A 15,984-nucleotide genomic window follows, 5' to 3' on the forward strand; every position below is an offset into this window, starting at 1 on the left:
ACAACAGAAGTTAGAGAAATCTCCGCCGCGAGGGTTCGAAGATGTAAGAAGAATATGACAAGAGTACTAGTACAAAGGTATTTATATTTGTATTTTAGTTGTTGTAAGTTGTAGAAGATCTGATTCTTGTTTCATACCATAACCTGTAAATGATCCGAATTCAAGGGGTTAATGTAATATTCTTTTATTATAAGTAAAGATTGTTTAGTGACACCAAATCTCGACCCCGGATTTGGGTTGTTACAGTTGTCATGGAATCTATTAATGTATCTTTTGATGATAAAAAGATTACTGGATTTGAAGATTTCAATGATCATGATCAGCTGAGATTTAAAAATAAAGATTTAAAATCTGATTCTGTAAATTATGATGACCTAAATCCTGATCCTGCAAGTTTTGACGGGTTAAATTCTGATGTCATTGAAACTGTGGTAACTACTCCAAGAGAAAATGCACCTGTTCAGGGGGAGCAAGCTAATGATCCTACCAAATCTCAAGACTCTCAAGAAACATCAGAACCTGTCCATGGTTCTTCAAGTTCTGATTCATCAAGTTCTGATGAGCCAAACTCTGATAATTCTGGAAACTCTGATTCTTCAATTCCTGAAGAATCCAACTCAAATTCTGAAATTTCAGGGAGCATAACTTCAGGGGGAGCATCATAAAATGCTAATGGAAACAGTATGGATCATGGGGGAGGATCCAGTTCTAGGGATCAACTTCCATCTGTAAGGAAGTGGACTAAAGCACATACACCTGACTTAATAATTGGAGATCCTGAAGTAGGTGTCAGAACTAGAACTGCAACCTCAAATGAATGTCTCTATCATTCCTTTCTATCTCAGACTGAACCAAAGAAAGTGGATGAAGCTCTTCAAGATGCTGATTGGGTGCAAGAAATGGAGGAAGAGTTAAATGAATTTGAAAGAAATAAAGTCTAGACCCTAGTGCCAAGATCAAAGAACAGATCAATTGTTGGCATAAAATGGGTGTTCAGAAATAAAATAGACAGTGATGGCATAATTACAAGGAACAAAGTAAGGCTGGTTGCTAAAGGTTACTCTCAACAGGAGGGTATTGACTGTGATGAAATATTTGCTCCAGTTGCTAGGTTGGAAGCCATAAGAATCTTTTTGGCTTATGCTGCTCACAAAAAGTTCAAAGTCTTTCAAATGGATGTGAAAAGTGCTTTTCTCAATGGAGAATTGGAAGAAGAGGTGTATGTTGAACAACCTCCAGGATTTGTGGATCCAAAATTTCCTAATCATTTCTACAAACTTGATAAAGCACTTTATAGCCTTAAGCAAGCTCCAAGAGCATGGCATGAGACTTTAGCTCAATTTCTTCTGGAAAGTGGATTTACCAGAGGCACAATTGATAAAACTCTGTTCTACCGCAACCATGGAAGGTCTTACTTTTGGTACAGATATATGTTGATGATATCATCTTTGGTTCTACAAATGCAAAACTCTGTGAAAGGTTTGCAAAACTAATGTAGTCAAGATATCAAATGAGTATGATAAGAGAACTTAGCTATTTTCTGGGATTTCAAGTCAAGCAAAATGAAGAAGGTACTTTCATAAATCAATCCAAGTACACCAGAAATTTACTCAAGAAATTTGGAATGCAAGACTGTTCAACTGCATCCACTCCCATGGCCACTGCAACCAAGTTAGATAAAGATACTGGAGCATCAGTAGATATTACTAACTACAGAGGTATGATTGGCTCTTTACTCTATTTAACTGTAAGTAAACCTGATATCATGTATGCTACCTGTCTTTGTGCAAGATTTCAGGCTGATCCAAGAGAACCTCATCTAATAGCTGTGAAAAGAATTTTCAAGTACCTCAAGGGTACAGCTGATCTAGGATTTTGGTGTCCTAGAGAATCATATTTTAAGCTAATAGGTTACTCAGATGCAGATTTTGCAGGATGCGAAATAGACAGGAAAAGCACTAGTGGAAGCTGCCAATTTCTTGGAGGCAGATTGGTTTCTTAGTTTAGCAGGAAACAGAAATCAATTTCCACATCAACTGTAGAAGCAGAATATATTGATGCCGGAAGCTATTGTGCACAGATTCTTTGGATGGAGAATCAATTATTGGACTATGGGTTAGAATTTTCTAAAATACCCATTTACTGTGATAATCAAAGTGCTATTGCTATGATAAGTAACCCAGTTCAACACTCAATGACAAAGCACATCAGCATTAGGTACCTTTCATAAGGGAACATGTGATGGAAGGTACAGTGGAATTGCATTTTGTCCTAACAGATCAACAACTAGCAGATATCTTCACAAAACCACTATGTGAAGCTACTTTTACAAGACTGATAAATGAACTTGGAATGGTTTCAGGTTCTTTCTCAAAATCTGTTTAGTTTTTGTTCTTATGCATCAGACTTTATGAATATGTTTACAGATAGTCTTATCTCAATATAATTTGTGCTTAAATTATAATATATTAAATACTGATTGTTATCTGATGTGATTCTATATACTCTGATAGTGTTTTGAATGTTTTGTGACTATTCACTCCAATGAGGATTATTTGTTAGATGCTGACTTAGTAGTCTTTGACAAACTACATATCCCATGTTTGAATTAGTTGTTTATGTGGAAATCCATAACACAGGCAAACACTGATTTTGATCTTAGTCAAATTTACTTTGTGTATCTTATTACTAAGTCACAAACTAGATTATTATTTCTTATCTATCAAATTCTGATGTCAGTAAATCTTAAGGATGAACTACATGCTTGATACGCCTCACTTATCTGAAGAAAACAAAAGAAAAGAAATTGAAGTCAGAACTTCACTTCATCCAAACAGGGGTGTTTATGATGATGGTGGTGCAAATGGGTTCCCAAGCATCATATTTACAACAGGGGAAGATGAACACTTGGTTATATTGTCAACTGTTCGACAAGCTTTACATCTTCCAGAAAATTATGTTTACAGTTCACAAGTTGGGGAACCAGCTCTTCAACAGATGATGGCAAACCTTGGTTATGAAAAATCTTTGTCCAAGCTGGGACAATTGAAGAGGCCCCACATCAGATAGTGCTCAAGTTGATTTGAATAAATTGACATTTACTGATAAGAGAAAACTCCTATGGAAGAATGTTAATCCATCAGATCCTAAGAAAATCCAGCTGCTATCTAATTTCATGACTGTTGGATTGAAAGCCACAGAAGCAAGAGACATAGCTAGACTAGGTTCTGATGAAGCCAAAATCAAGACATGAGTTGAAGTGCTTACTAGAGATCCATTTTTATTGATTGACAAACCTCTTGAAGATGTTACACAGAAATACCTTGATAAGGTTATATCTGTTCAAGTGGTACTGGATGCTAATGATAAACATAATGTCAAAGAAAATCTGATTCTATTTCTTGAAGATGGAAGAACATATCAAATGTCAGAATCAGATGTACTGAACAAATCTCGGAAAGAACTTCAATTATTTCATTATCTTTTAGAGATAAAGTCTGAGATTACCAAGAGATGGTCAAATTTCATAATGAAGACCATAAGAGATAAAACAAGAATTTTTGGTTCAAGGGTTACATAATTCATTCCAAACATAGTTGAAGATGATGGAAGTGAAATTCCAATGAAGAAGGATTCTGCTAAACTTGAAGTTATTATGAAAGAGAAATGTCTGTCATACAATGAAGACTCCTCTCATCCAAGGGTGATCAGACTCGGTGATGGTTTAAAAAGAAATCACATCTCAGCATTAAGGACTGCAATCTACCAGATTGGAAGTCAGGCTGAAGAATTGAAGCAAGTCAAAGCTACAATAGCTCAAGTCCTGAGGAATAAAGAAGAAAAGCTGATATCAAACTTTGTCAAGAATCACTTTGGATTCAGATTGACTCAGTAAAATTGGTTAAAGCTACAAGGACTGTAAGTTGTAGTTAATTGTCTAATTAAACTCACATTGAATTTGTACTTAAATGTTTTTGACATCATCAAATCTATTAACTTGTATATTTTTCATAATTTACAAGTTGGGGGAGATTGTTAGATATATTTGAGATGTCATGTCGTCTAATCTGATTTGTGTTTAGTTTTCAGAACTTAACAATAGGACTTATCAGGAATTACTGGAAATCAGAACTTACTGAAGTCAGAACTTAAGGCGTCAGAAGATATATATCAGGACTTAAGTGCGGGAAACTTCAGATAAGGAATGCGGCTGATTTACAGGAGAAGATCTGGACTAAAACAAAAGAAGATATGCATGAAGAGTTAGAAGAATAGAAGACTTGTAGAAGATATCTGATTGATATATTTTTGGAGACAGAATTATATTCTATATCAATTAGAAGATATCTTTTAACTATGTACTATATAAACACAGCTTAGTGTTAACACTAGATATGTTATCATTATCGAGAAGATTATACATTTTAACCTAGCAGCTCTTAGTGATATTGTTCATCACTGAGAGAGAACAACAGTTCTGTTGTAACAGAGTCTATTTGAATATACTTGATCTTTGTTACATACTTGTGTTGAAATTGATTTGATTGTATAAACACTATATTCAACCCCCTTCTATAGTGTTGTGTGACCTAACAAACCATAAGAGCGCAAGTATATTTCCACGCAGAAAGAGCTCAACTTGCGCCATAGGAGGTGGTTAGGGCTAATCAAGGATTACGATTATGAGATTCTTTATCATCCATGGAAAGCCAATATGGTGGCTAACGCCCTTAGTAGAAAGGAGAGACTCAAGATGATAATTTTTTCGGGAGAGTTGATAAGAGATTTTGAGAAAATGGAAATAGAAGTGAAGGTAACCGGAGCCGGTACCGAAAAACTGTTTGAGATTGCAATGCAGCCCAAATTATTGAAAAAGATCATATTGTGCCAATAAAAAGTGATGAATGAAGGTAGAGAGCCAATGACTGGAGAAGAGATTAATGCCGAGAAAGATGATAAGGGAATAATGAGGTATTCCTACAGAATTTGGGTTCCAAACGTTCAAGAGCTTAAAGATGAGATCTTAGATGAAAGACATAGTTTGAGGAATAAGATTTAGGGAAAACCCTGAATGTGATAGTCAGGGAGGTCGCTATCAAGAAAGAAGGAACCTATAACATAATAAAGTGGAAAACAAGAATTTTAACGTATAAGATAACCCCGATTATGGGAGAAGGATGAAACATTTCATACTGAGAAAATAGAAGTCGAGCAAGATAGGGAGAATCAGGACAGTACTCCTATGGGGCAATTCATGGACCTGCCTAAACAAAACTTATACTTTTATTCCCAACCACCACCCTGAGGAAACAATGCGGTGAGAAATTCATTCAGGACCTTTAAGTCACTAAGCTCTCAGAGTTCCAAGGAACATATAACGACTCGTGTATTTTTGTTTTATTTAAATGTGTAATTATGGAATTATTAAATAAATAAGATATGTGTATAGTTTTTGTCAGCTTGGTGTTCTTTACTATTAGGTAGGTGTGACTTATGGTGTGCTGGGTTGTCCTCGTAATTAATTAGTGAATTGTATTGAATTCTTTTCACTATTAAAAGTGGATTTAATGCAAATTTATTTGTATAAATATTTTGAATGTCTCTAAAGTTGTTTTTATGGTTTTATATTTACAATAATTATTTTTGGGATTTTATAAAATTTAAAAATCAATATTTCATTTATTATTTAGCCCTGTATGATTTTCTGATCGCATCTATTCGTAAAATCCGTATTTAATTCCAGAATTCTTCAAAAAATATGAAATTCATATTTATTCAAATTGGGAATATTCCGAGAATTTTAAAATTATTTTGAAAATTTTTGGGATTAATTTCACCCGCGCGTCGATTAGTTTAATTGATAAAAGCGGGTATAAAGTGCCTTTTCAAAATTGTTCTAAAATCTCGAAATTTATGTTTTTATTAATTTCGGGATATTTATAATATTTCAAGACTATTTTTGGATTTTCTGAATTTGTTTTATGTACCGCCCGGTGCGTTAATTTTAAAATACGGGTACGTATTGCATTTTAAAAATACTTTAAAAGTTACGAAATTTTATTTTATAAGTTTATTAATATTTTGGGAATTTTGAAATTATTTCAGAATCGTTGTGACGAAGTATAATGCGCGATAAGTATTGTTAGCAGTTTATTTCGGTATCTGATTGAATCGATAAAAGAAATAAACCGGATAAGGATTAACATCCTTATCCCCGTAATTCATTTCCCCCATCTCTTTTATTTTCTCTCTCTCGTACATACCCCTTGTCTCTCCTTCCTTTTCTTTGATTTCTTTCTCGGCTTCTTCCTGGAAAGCCCCTTCGTTGTTATTGCTTCGATTGTCGGTACGTGTATATACGTGTGTGTATATTCCGTCAGATGTGTGTGTGTTCGCCGCCTTATTTATGTTCTTCCGGATATTACTTTCCACCACCCTATTGTCGTCATTCCAGTTTACGGCTGGTGGATGTGGTGCGATGTGTGTGTGTGTGTTTTACAGCCCTGTGTGTGCGTTCTGGGTATGTGATTATGTCGATGTGTTCTCTGTTTCTTTTGCCGACTGTTCTTCCTTTCTCTGGTTGCCGCCGGTCTAATTCTGGCGAGGCGACCCGTGCCTTTCCGGTAGCGCGTGTGCGCGTTGCCTGTTCTATTTTGTGCAGATTGTTTTGTTCTAGGTTGTGCTGATTACCTGTGGTTAATTCGAAGCCTGATTTTTCTTCGGGTTATTCGAAGTGCTTGCTCGAATTATGAAATTAATTGAATAAAATTTTGATGATTATTTGATTATTAATTGTAATTATTCGAAATTTTAATTGGTAGAATTTAGCGCTGGAACCCGAATTAATCGGGTACCCATGGATTTTACTGCCGCCCGCAATTAATTTCGACGAGCGGACGGTGGACGGTGATGATGTTTATCCGAGTCCTAATTTAATAAATAAATATAAAATACGAATAATAATTAATGATTGTAATTGTACTTTGGAAATTTATGAAATTTTGATTGTTATGATTGGATTGAATCGGAGGTTGGAATTGTATTTGGATTATTGCTGCGATTGGTTATTGTTGTTGAATTGGCGTCGAATTGCTTCGACGGGTAGTCCGATAAACAAAGGAGACGCTGCCCAATTTCCGGGAAATTGAACTACGGAAATACGGGAGCGTATCCAATGATTATCGGGACGTCGAGTGACTATATATATGTGTGTTTATTACGAAACATGAGTGTACGATGTGATGAAATATTTTGCCAAATTAATAACCCTGATTTCATAAAATTATGAATATATGTATTTTCTGGAAACGAATACTGAACCAATTTCCGGGAACATAAACCCTAAGTGTTGTGTGTGTTATTATAATATGAATAATTATGAGTCGGGATTTGATATCGTATGGGTAGGATGTTAGCAAAGATATGTCAAGCATACCTAGACGTCTAATGTAGCGTATTTCGGGTCTGTAGGTTCTAGTCGAAGGACTCAAGAATTGATATCGAGCTAGGATAACCTAGTGATTAGTCGACAAGTGCAGCGAGGTTCCAAGCAAAGGACTTGAGCGTTGAGTTCGGATCCAGGATAGTCTGCTAACTAAGTGATAAAGCCCAAACATCCGAGTCTATCAAAAATCAGTCAGTGATAGTCATAAAGCTCTGCAAGGCAAGTACCCCTGACCATTCTTTTATGGTTCAGTACGTATGAATAGCTAAATGTTTTATTCTTGTAATGGAACAGAAACGTTTTAAGGTACGTATCCCCTGTGTTTGAAAATGTTGTTAAATATGTGTTTTTAGGGATAAGTAACTTCTGAAAATACCTATCTCTAAAGTGTGATTAAAAAATGGAAAAGAGGTTTTGAATAGTGTGCTGTGAAAGAATTGATTATAACCAGAGATAGGTAAAAGTGATTTTGAAACTGGATAAAACGAATCAGATATTGGATAACATTGCGTAACTGGCTAATTTGGTTGCGTGCATTACATAACCGATTAGTCCAGCATTGTTAATCAGAGACCTAGCTAGTCTCTGCGGATCCGGTGATTTTGTGTGAAAGCCCGATCAACTTTCCTAGACATTTCGTGAGATAGCCCGACCAACTATCCTAGATAATTTGTGTGGAGGCCTGATCAGCCGTCCCTAGATAACATCCAATATATATCTGATTGTGGTTTAGTGGTTCCCGTAACGGAATAGGTGATTTTATGGTTCCAGTAACGGAACAAGTGATTGAGGTTCCAGTAACGGAACAAATGGTTTTGGGTTCCCGTAACGGGACAAATGGTTTTATGGTTCCTGTAATGGAACGGAAGGTTTGAAAATGAAAATAGCATGCTAAAATTGAACTCTAGTATTTATGCACAACACATAATTGTTGATTTTGTTTTACAGAGCATGCTAGTTTTGATATCCAACTTATACCTGTTTTACATGTTTCTAACAAGTTATGAATTTTGTTCCTATAACTGTTTTGCTTTAAATCATTTTGACTTGTTATTCATATAGTGGTACTGTTGAGCAATTGATTGCTCACCCTTGCAGAATGTTTTATATATGTATTGCAGATGCCTAGGAGATTCTTCCGCGATAGTTAGGGCAGAGTTCCAGTTTCTTTCGCGTCAGGCTCCTCTGAGGTAGTTGTGTTGGACCAAAGATGGTCCGTTGAGTTGCTATATTAAGATAGTATTTTTCAGATTATTGCTATAGATTGGTTTTGTATTAAATGTTATCTAAGTCATACTTAAACCTGGAAAAGGTCTTGGTAAAGGGGTCATAGTTATATTATTAATGATTTGAATTATATTGTGATTAGTGACGTCAACTCCTGACCCTGGGGTTGAGGCCGTCACAGTTGGTATCGGAGCTACAGGTTTGAGTCCCTGATTTAGGTTAAGAATAGAGTCAAAAGAGTGTAAGAAGGTTTATGTGTAAATGCTCATATATTGTTAATTATTATACATGTTATTTCGGTGGGCTTGTTGCTCAGCCTTGCTTTATTCTTTCATCATACAACAACAACTAGACAAGATGAACAAGACCAAGCTCCCAATTCGCGAGCGGATATGAAATGTTCTGCAGTTTCCTGTAGGCGTTGATGCCGCTGTAGCTGAGGTAGAAACTACACATAGGCTAGGTTTTTAATTGTTGATGTACTAGAATTATATATATTTATGAAGTGTAATAATGGCAAAGAAAATGTAAATTTATTCAGAAATCCTTTTGAGGTGTAATGGTTTATAATTGTGGAATAAAATGACTTGTGTTAGTTTTGGTATTTATCTCTGAGACTGTAACTTGTGGTGTGTGTGTATATTGTGGGGTCACAGTATGCAGTAGTTGGTAATCCATGCATACTCTCCATCCTGTGACTGTCCAAGTAGGGATGAGCTTATTCTTTTAATTAACTACAACGGTAGTGCCTTCTTTCTTAGGCACACACTACACTGGACTCACCCACGAACTGTCAGATATAGGACAAATGATTCATGCATCTAGCCATTTAAGAATTTCCTTCTTCACAACCTCCTTCATGATAGGATTTAGCCTCCTTTGTTGATCAACAATTGGCTTGCTTCCTTCCGCAAGCAGAATTTTATGCATGCAATAAGAAGGGGTGATTCCCTTGATATTTGAAGTCTTTTAGGATATGACGGAGGTGGGTAGACCTGTTTATCCCCTGTATTACCCTCAGGAGGATTGCTTTCAACAACTCTCTTCTTCGGTTCCACCTCAGCATCCTTCTACACAACTTTTTCAGCTACAATCTCATTTTCAGGAATTGGCAAAGGTGCAGATGTACCTGCATTCTGAACAAAATCTTTAGAATCTTCATTTTGCTGAATTTGGGGGATCGTGACCTTTCCAGACCTCAATGTGATTGCCTTCAACTGCTCTTTGACTTCCCTCTTGCCTGGAGTATCTTCTGTATCACTAGGAAGAGTTCCTGATTGACGGTTTAACAAAGCATTGGCAATTTGCCCTATTTAATTCTCCAGAGTCTTGATAGAAACCGCTTGGCTTTTGCACATAAGCCTCAACTCCTCTAATTAATATTTTTCATTAGCAGATTGACCTGCGCTTCCATGCGGTTGTTATTGAAGTTGGAGTTGTTTTCTTGGTGCATACTGTTGTTGAAAACAAGGAGGGTTGAATTGCTTTGCTCCAAACTACTGATAAGGCTGTTGTACCGCATTCTGATTGTTTTTCCAGCTGAAGTTAGGTGATTGTGGTTGTTAGGATGATAAGTGGCAGGAACTGGTTACTGCGACCTTTGAAAGTTGTTCACGAACTGATCTGATTCACTAGATATAGCACATTGCTCTGTCTCATGCGTACCTGCACAAAGCTCACAAACACTTGTGATCTGATTAACTCCATAATTAGCCAAAGAATCCACTTTCATCATTAACTTCTTTAGCTGAGCAGCTATAGCCGTAGCTGCATCCACCTCCAGAAATCCCGCTACCTTGCCATGAGGTAGTCTCTGAGTTGGGTTCTGATATTTATTAGCAGCCATCAATTCAATTAGCTCATAAGCTTCATCATAGCTCTTAGCCCATAAGGCTCCACCTGATGCTGCATCAAGCATTGGTCTGGACTGTGCTCCCAAACCATTATAAAAGCAATTGATGATCATCCAGTCAGGCATTCCATGATAAGTACACTTCCTAAGCATCTCCTTGTAGCGCTCCCAAACTTCACATAAAGATTCTCCCGATTTTTGCGCAAATCGAGTAAGAGCGTTCCTGATGGCAGTTGTCTTCGCGATAGGAAAGAATTTAGTAAGAAACTTCTGGGAAAGATCCTCCCAAGTAGTGATAGAACCTTGTGGTAGAGAATGCAACCAACATTTAGCTTTATCCCTCAGAGAGAATGGGAAAAGCCTCAGCTTCACAGCATCTTCAGAAACATTGTTGAACTTGAACGTGTCACAGATCTCGATGAAATCTCTAATGTGCAAGTTGGGATCTTCTGTTGGAGAACCCCAAACTGAACTGAATTCTGCACCATCTGAATCGTGCTAGACTTGATTTCAAAAGTATTATCCGCAATGGCTGGTCTGACAATGCTAGACAGAATGTCATTAATCTTTGGTTGAGAATAATCCATCAAAGCTTCCGGATTTACTGCTGGTTCTCCCATTGCAATAACAACTTCTTCTTCAATTTTCTTAACTTTTTCAAAAACTTCTTTAACTACTTACACGCTCTCTAAAGTACCTGAAACACAAACAAAGTAAACAAGTAAAATATCCAATCAGTAAACTTTAACAACCACTGATATCAAACACATAAACTAAATTTCACACCGATATCCCTGAAAGGGGCACAAAAAAATTGTTCGCTATAATTGAAACGCGAAAATACACGCAAGCGTACTCGATTACAAGTAGTATAAGATATAAGGCAAGTTCGTTCCCACAGGGACTGGTTGAGGTTAAGTTCAGATTATGTGCCTATGCAACAATGTATGGTTATTACTCACTGCTAAGACAAATAACAAATTGAGTTTTGATTTAACTAAGAGATTATACTAAATAGCATTAACTAAGAGAATTATGATTGAATTACTTACATGAGAATAAACATGGGATTTTAAATTCATTAAATACTTCATTCTAAGTTATGTTCTTTTACCCTAGCATGTGATGGTGATGACAACTAATCAGATAACACGAAACTAGTATACGCTAACTTTCGTTATACGTATACCCTACTATCAAACATCCACAATTAAGATAGAAGTTTAATAGACACTAATTATGCTTAGTCCCTATATGTCTATAACGATTTTAAACATAAAGGTTTAAGAGCAAGTTATCTATCTTGATTACATAGGGTGAATAAGATGGTTAAAATTACCCACGAATTATGCATGTCAATTCATACATAAACCTATGCTAGCATGGCAAGTTCTAAACCTCTATATTCACTGTCACTTTAATAGATATTAACAAACAATCTTAGATGTTAGCTACGCATCAAAGACGAATAAGCCTAACCAAACTAGGAAATCATAAATCACCACACACAAGGGATTATAAAACAATCAACAATTGAAATCCATAAATAAATCCGCTAGAACCCCATGACAACGATTAGTTCATAATTGAACTCATCGTCACCATGGGTTCCAATGAAAACATGATAATAAACAATATAAGAGTACTAGGGTTCAAAGATAAATCGAAAACAAGCATCCGAAGTATTAACAATAATGAAGAATACAAAAGTTTTCTTCTCCGTAGCCGTCTTGTGGTCTCTAGGTCTTCTTATTGTCTCCCTTGGCTCCTTGTTATTAAATACGACTTCTTATTGGTTTATATAGGCTTTTGGATGACCTGGGCTCTCAAATTCTTCGATTTCAAGTCAAATCAAGATTCTGGCGCAGGGACTCCGCGCAGCCGCCCCAATCTCCATGCGGGCGCGCGCTTCTCTAACATCTGGCACGGCCGCCCCGCTCTCCCACGCGGGCACGCTGTGCCTCTGTACTTTTCTGTATTTTTCTTGCTTTGACTGTATTTTGAGTTCCGTCTGTCAGAATTTGGCATTTCAATTGTCCACGCGAAGCTATCGAGATGCTTTTCAACATAAACATGGTCTTGACTTCAGAATTTGATCTCTTTTCAATATATTTCCTTGAAAAGCTTCTTTCTTCATCCATTTAATGCCTGTAATGCAAAAACACAAAAACACATCAAAAATTCCAATAACTTGAGTCCAAAACACCAACTTAATCCTGTAATGAAGTGTTCCAAGTAGATATAAAATCCACTTATCACATTCCTTCATCAGGTTCTTTTTGTTCATGCTTGACAGATTAATCTTTCCAGAATAATTGATGAAGTCCATGAATTCATAAAGTTCATCATGAGTTGGAACCTCCACCAGCTTTTCAGTAGGTATGCCCAAAGCCATATTGACATCATTCTCAAAGATCTCCATCTGTTGGCCCTTAATTGTATAATTTACCACCATTGATGCAGCCTGATTCTCATGCACCATTATTCTTGTCACTGCCGTATTCCACAAATCCCCTAAGACATCCAAGTAAAGTATAGAATTAGCAGTAAGAGCTCCCAAAAAGTATGTTTCAGACAGAAATTTCACAAAGCTTTTAAAAGCTTCTGGGGCTTGATTTGCATCCAAAAATGCAAGAAAGTTGGTTTCTTTTGGGATAAAGGGTAGAATAGTGTTTGATGACATTGAGGAGAGTATGAAGTTTAGTGGGTAAGAAAAATTAATGATAAAGAATTTGAAAAGAGAGAGAATTCGGTTTTGATTTGAAAATTTTAGGTCACTTAGAGTTCTCAAAGGCGTAAGTATGTGTATGTCGAGATGTTTGGGTATTTATAGTAAAAGCTAATGACTTATCGAGAACTCAAAACTAAATGTTTGAAATTTTCTTATTGAGAAGTCATTTTGAAAAGAGAATTACATATCGAGAAGTCATTTTAATTTACTCTTTTAGAGAACTAAAACTGACTTGTCCAGATGTCAAATAAATACTCAGCTTATCCTAAATGGACTGAATTGATTCAACTTTCTATTTGAATAAATTCAAATAAAATTTGACTAAATTTATCAAGAGTAATTTACCAAAATAATTTATTGAATTAAATTATTTCAGTTCTGAGTTATTTATGAGTCTAAATTTATACTTGCAGAGAACTCTGTGAGTTAACACTTATAGAGAATTCTACAATGACTTATTGATATGTCATAATAAATCTTATCGAGATGTCTCTCTAGAAGTTAGAAAATTGACTTGTCAAGAACTCACTCGAGAAGTCTTGAAATGACTTGTCGATAAGTCAATTAGACTTATCGAGAACTCCGTTCTCTATATACTCTTGATCACTTTGATTCTGCCTTGTGCTAATATTACATATTGAATATGTAAATCAACATTTAGACAGTTTTCTTAGAATTGAAAAAGTCCATGCTAAATTTTCAATTTTGAAAAATAAATATGCAGAATTAATCAAATGAATTTTAATTCATTAGAAATTGATCTGCTATAAAACATTAGCCGAGTTCTTGCCGTAGGATGAAGAATTTAGCATTGCAATTTCACCTACAAGTCTAGTGAAAGTTGCTTCATCCAAAGGTTTAGTGAAAATGTCAGCTAATTGTTTTTCTGTTGGAACAAAAATAAGCTCAATGGTACCATTTGTAGCATGTTCTCTAATAAAATGGTACCTTACATCAATGTGCTTTGTTCTAGAATAATTAACTGGATTATACATAATAGATATAGCACTAGTATTGTCACACATAATTGGAATTTTGTGTAACACTAGGCCATAATCCATTAGCTGATTTTTAATCCAAAGCACTTGAGCATAGCAACTTCCTACAACTATTTATTCAGCCTCAACTGTGGAAGTTGACACATATTGTTGTTTCTTGCTATACCAGGATACAAGTCTTTATCCAAGAAACTGATAGCTTCCACTAGTACTCTTTCTGTCAAACATGATGTCTGGTCTACTAGCAGTTAAGTACAACAAAGATCCAATTATTCCTCTATAGCTTGAAATATCTACACTCTTGCCCTTTTTATCTTCATCCAACTTTGTAGCTGTAGATATAGGTGTAGATGCAGATGAACAATCAACAATACCAAACTTTTTCAATAAATCCCTTGACATACTTAGTTTGGCTAATGAAGATTCAGTCACTTCTTTGACTGACTTGAAGTCCAAGAAAGTAACTTAATTCCCACATCATACTCATTTTGTAATAACCCCAATTTTTGGAATTTTTGAAACCCTTATGAATAGTGATTTTGCAGATTATGCTGAATGAGAAAACTTTTCATGCCACACTATGTAGGGGTTCTGTTATGGATATTCTGAGATTTTATTAGTACTCTATATGGTATATAAGTGTATGTAAAGATCGTCAGAATCCAATTCCGAACACTTTGATTTTTCCCGGAAATCCACTAGATACGGAAAGAATTGAGTATAAGGTAACAGGATAAAAAGGATTTAAATTAAAGGATTATAAGAGAGGATCATAAAAGGATTGTAATGTATTGAGAAAGGTTAAGGAAACCCAAGTAATAAGATCCCGGGTATGATCCCTCAAACGATAAACGAAAATGAATGTTAAGCGAACCGTATAACAGATCAGCGGTCATTAGGCAAACAATTAGGAGGTTAATCAAGGAGGTTAGGGATGATGAGGTCATCCAACCAATGAGAAGAGGGCAAGTAAGAGATGATGACACAATAAGGTGATGCAAGCATGACATAGGGAAGGAGGAGGTGTGGTTGGTTTATAACCACACAAATATAAGGTTATTAAGGTAATTAACCAAAAAACAAAACAAAAAACAACCAAGCTAAGCCAAACAAATCAAAAAACACAAAATCATTTCATTCTCATCATCTTGCTCTCGGCTTTTCTTCTTTTTCAAAGGAAGAAAAATCAAAAATCAAGTTCCAAGCATTGTTAAATCACAAGGTAATTATCTAAGGTTCCTTGTACATAGATATGGATATCCTATAAGTTTAAACTTCTAATTCCTTCACAATCTCTTCCAATAAATTAAGGAAGAAGATGGTGAATAGTAACCTTCAAGAAATAACTTTGGTTTTCTTGATTTTTATGAAAGTTCAAGGTAGCTTAAGCATAAATCAAGGCTTTCATGGGCATTCCAAGGATCTTTCATTGATTAAGAAGCTTTAAGAAGGTATAAACTCCAAACCCTAGCTTTAGTTTTGATTATTTAGGAATGGTTATGAGTAATATAGTATATGTGAAGCATGAAGCTTGTTTGTTTAGAGTTTGGGTTGGAGTGGTAGTGGTATGAATGTTGAATCTTGTTGATTTGTTAAAGGAATTAAGTATAGTTTAAGTTCTTGATGAGAATAACATAAATTGGAAGAACTTGAGGTGTTGGGACTGTTGTAGTGTGTTTTGGATGAATGTTGATTGTATGAATGAATTGGGATTGATTGGTGGTTGAATTGG

At 35.6% G+C, this 15,984-nt stretch overlaps 1 non-coding gene across 1 annotated transcript; it reads left to right on the plus strand.

Annotated features, from left to right (window-relative positions):
- The first annotated feature begins 10,647 nt into the window (after positions 1–10,647).
- LOC141709360 (small nucleolar RNA R71) lies at positions 10,648–10,754 on the plus strand. The gene has a single exon (XR_012569942.1). It is a non-coding gene; the product is annotated as a small nucleolar RNA R71 (small nucleolar RNA).
- Positions 10,755–15,984: the final 5,230 nt, after the last annotated feature.

The sequence above is a fragment of the Apium graveolens genome, chromosome 2 (genome assembly GCF_009905375.1).
Source record: "Apium graveolens cultivar Ventura chromosome 2, ASM990537v1, whole genome shotgun sequence".
NCBI classification, from domain to species: domain Eukaryota; kingdom Viridiplantae; phylum Streptophyta; class Magnoliopsida; order Apiales; family Apiaceae; genus Apium; species Apium graveolens.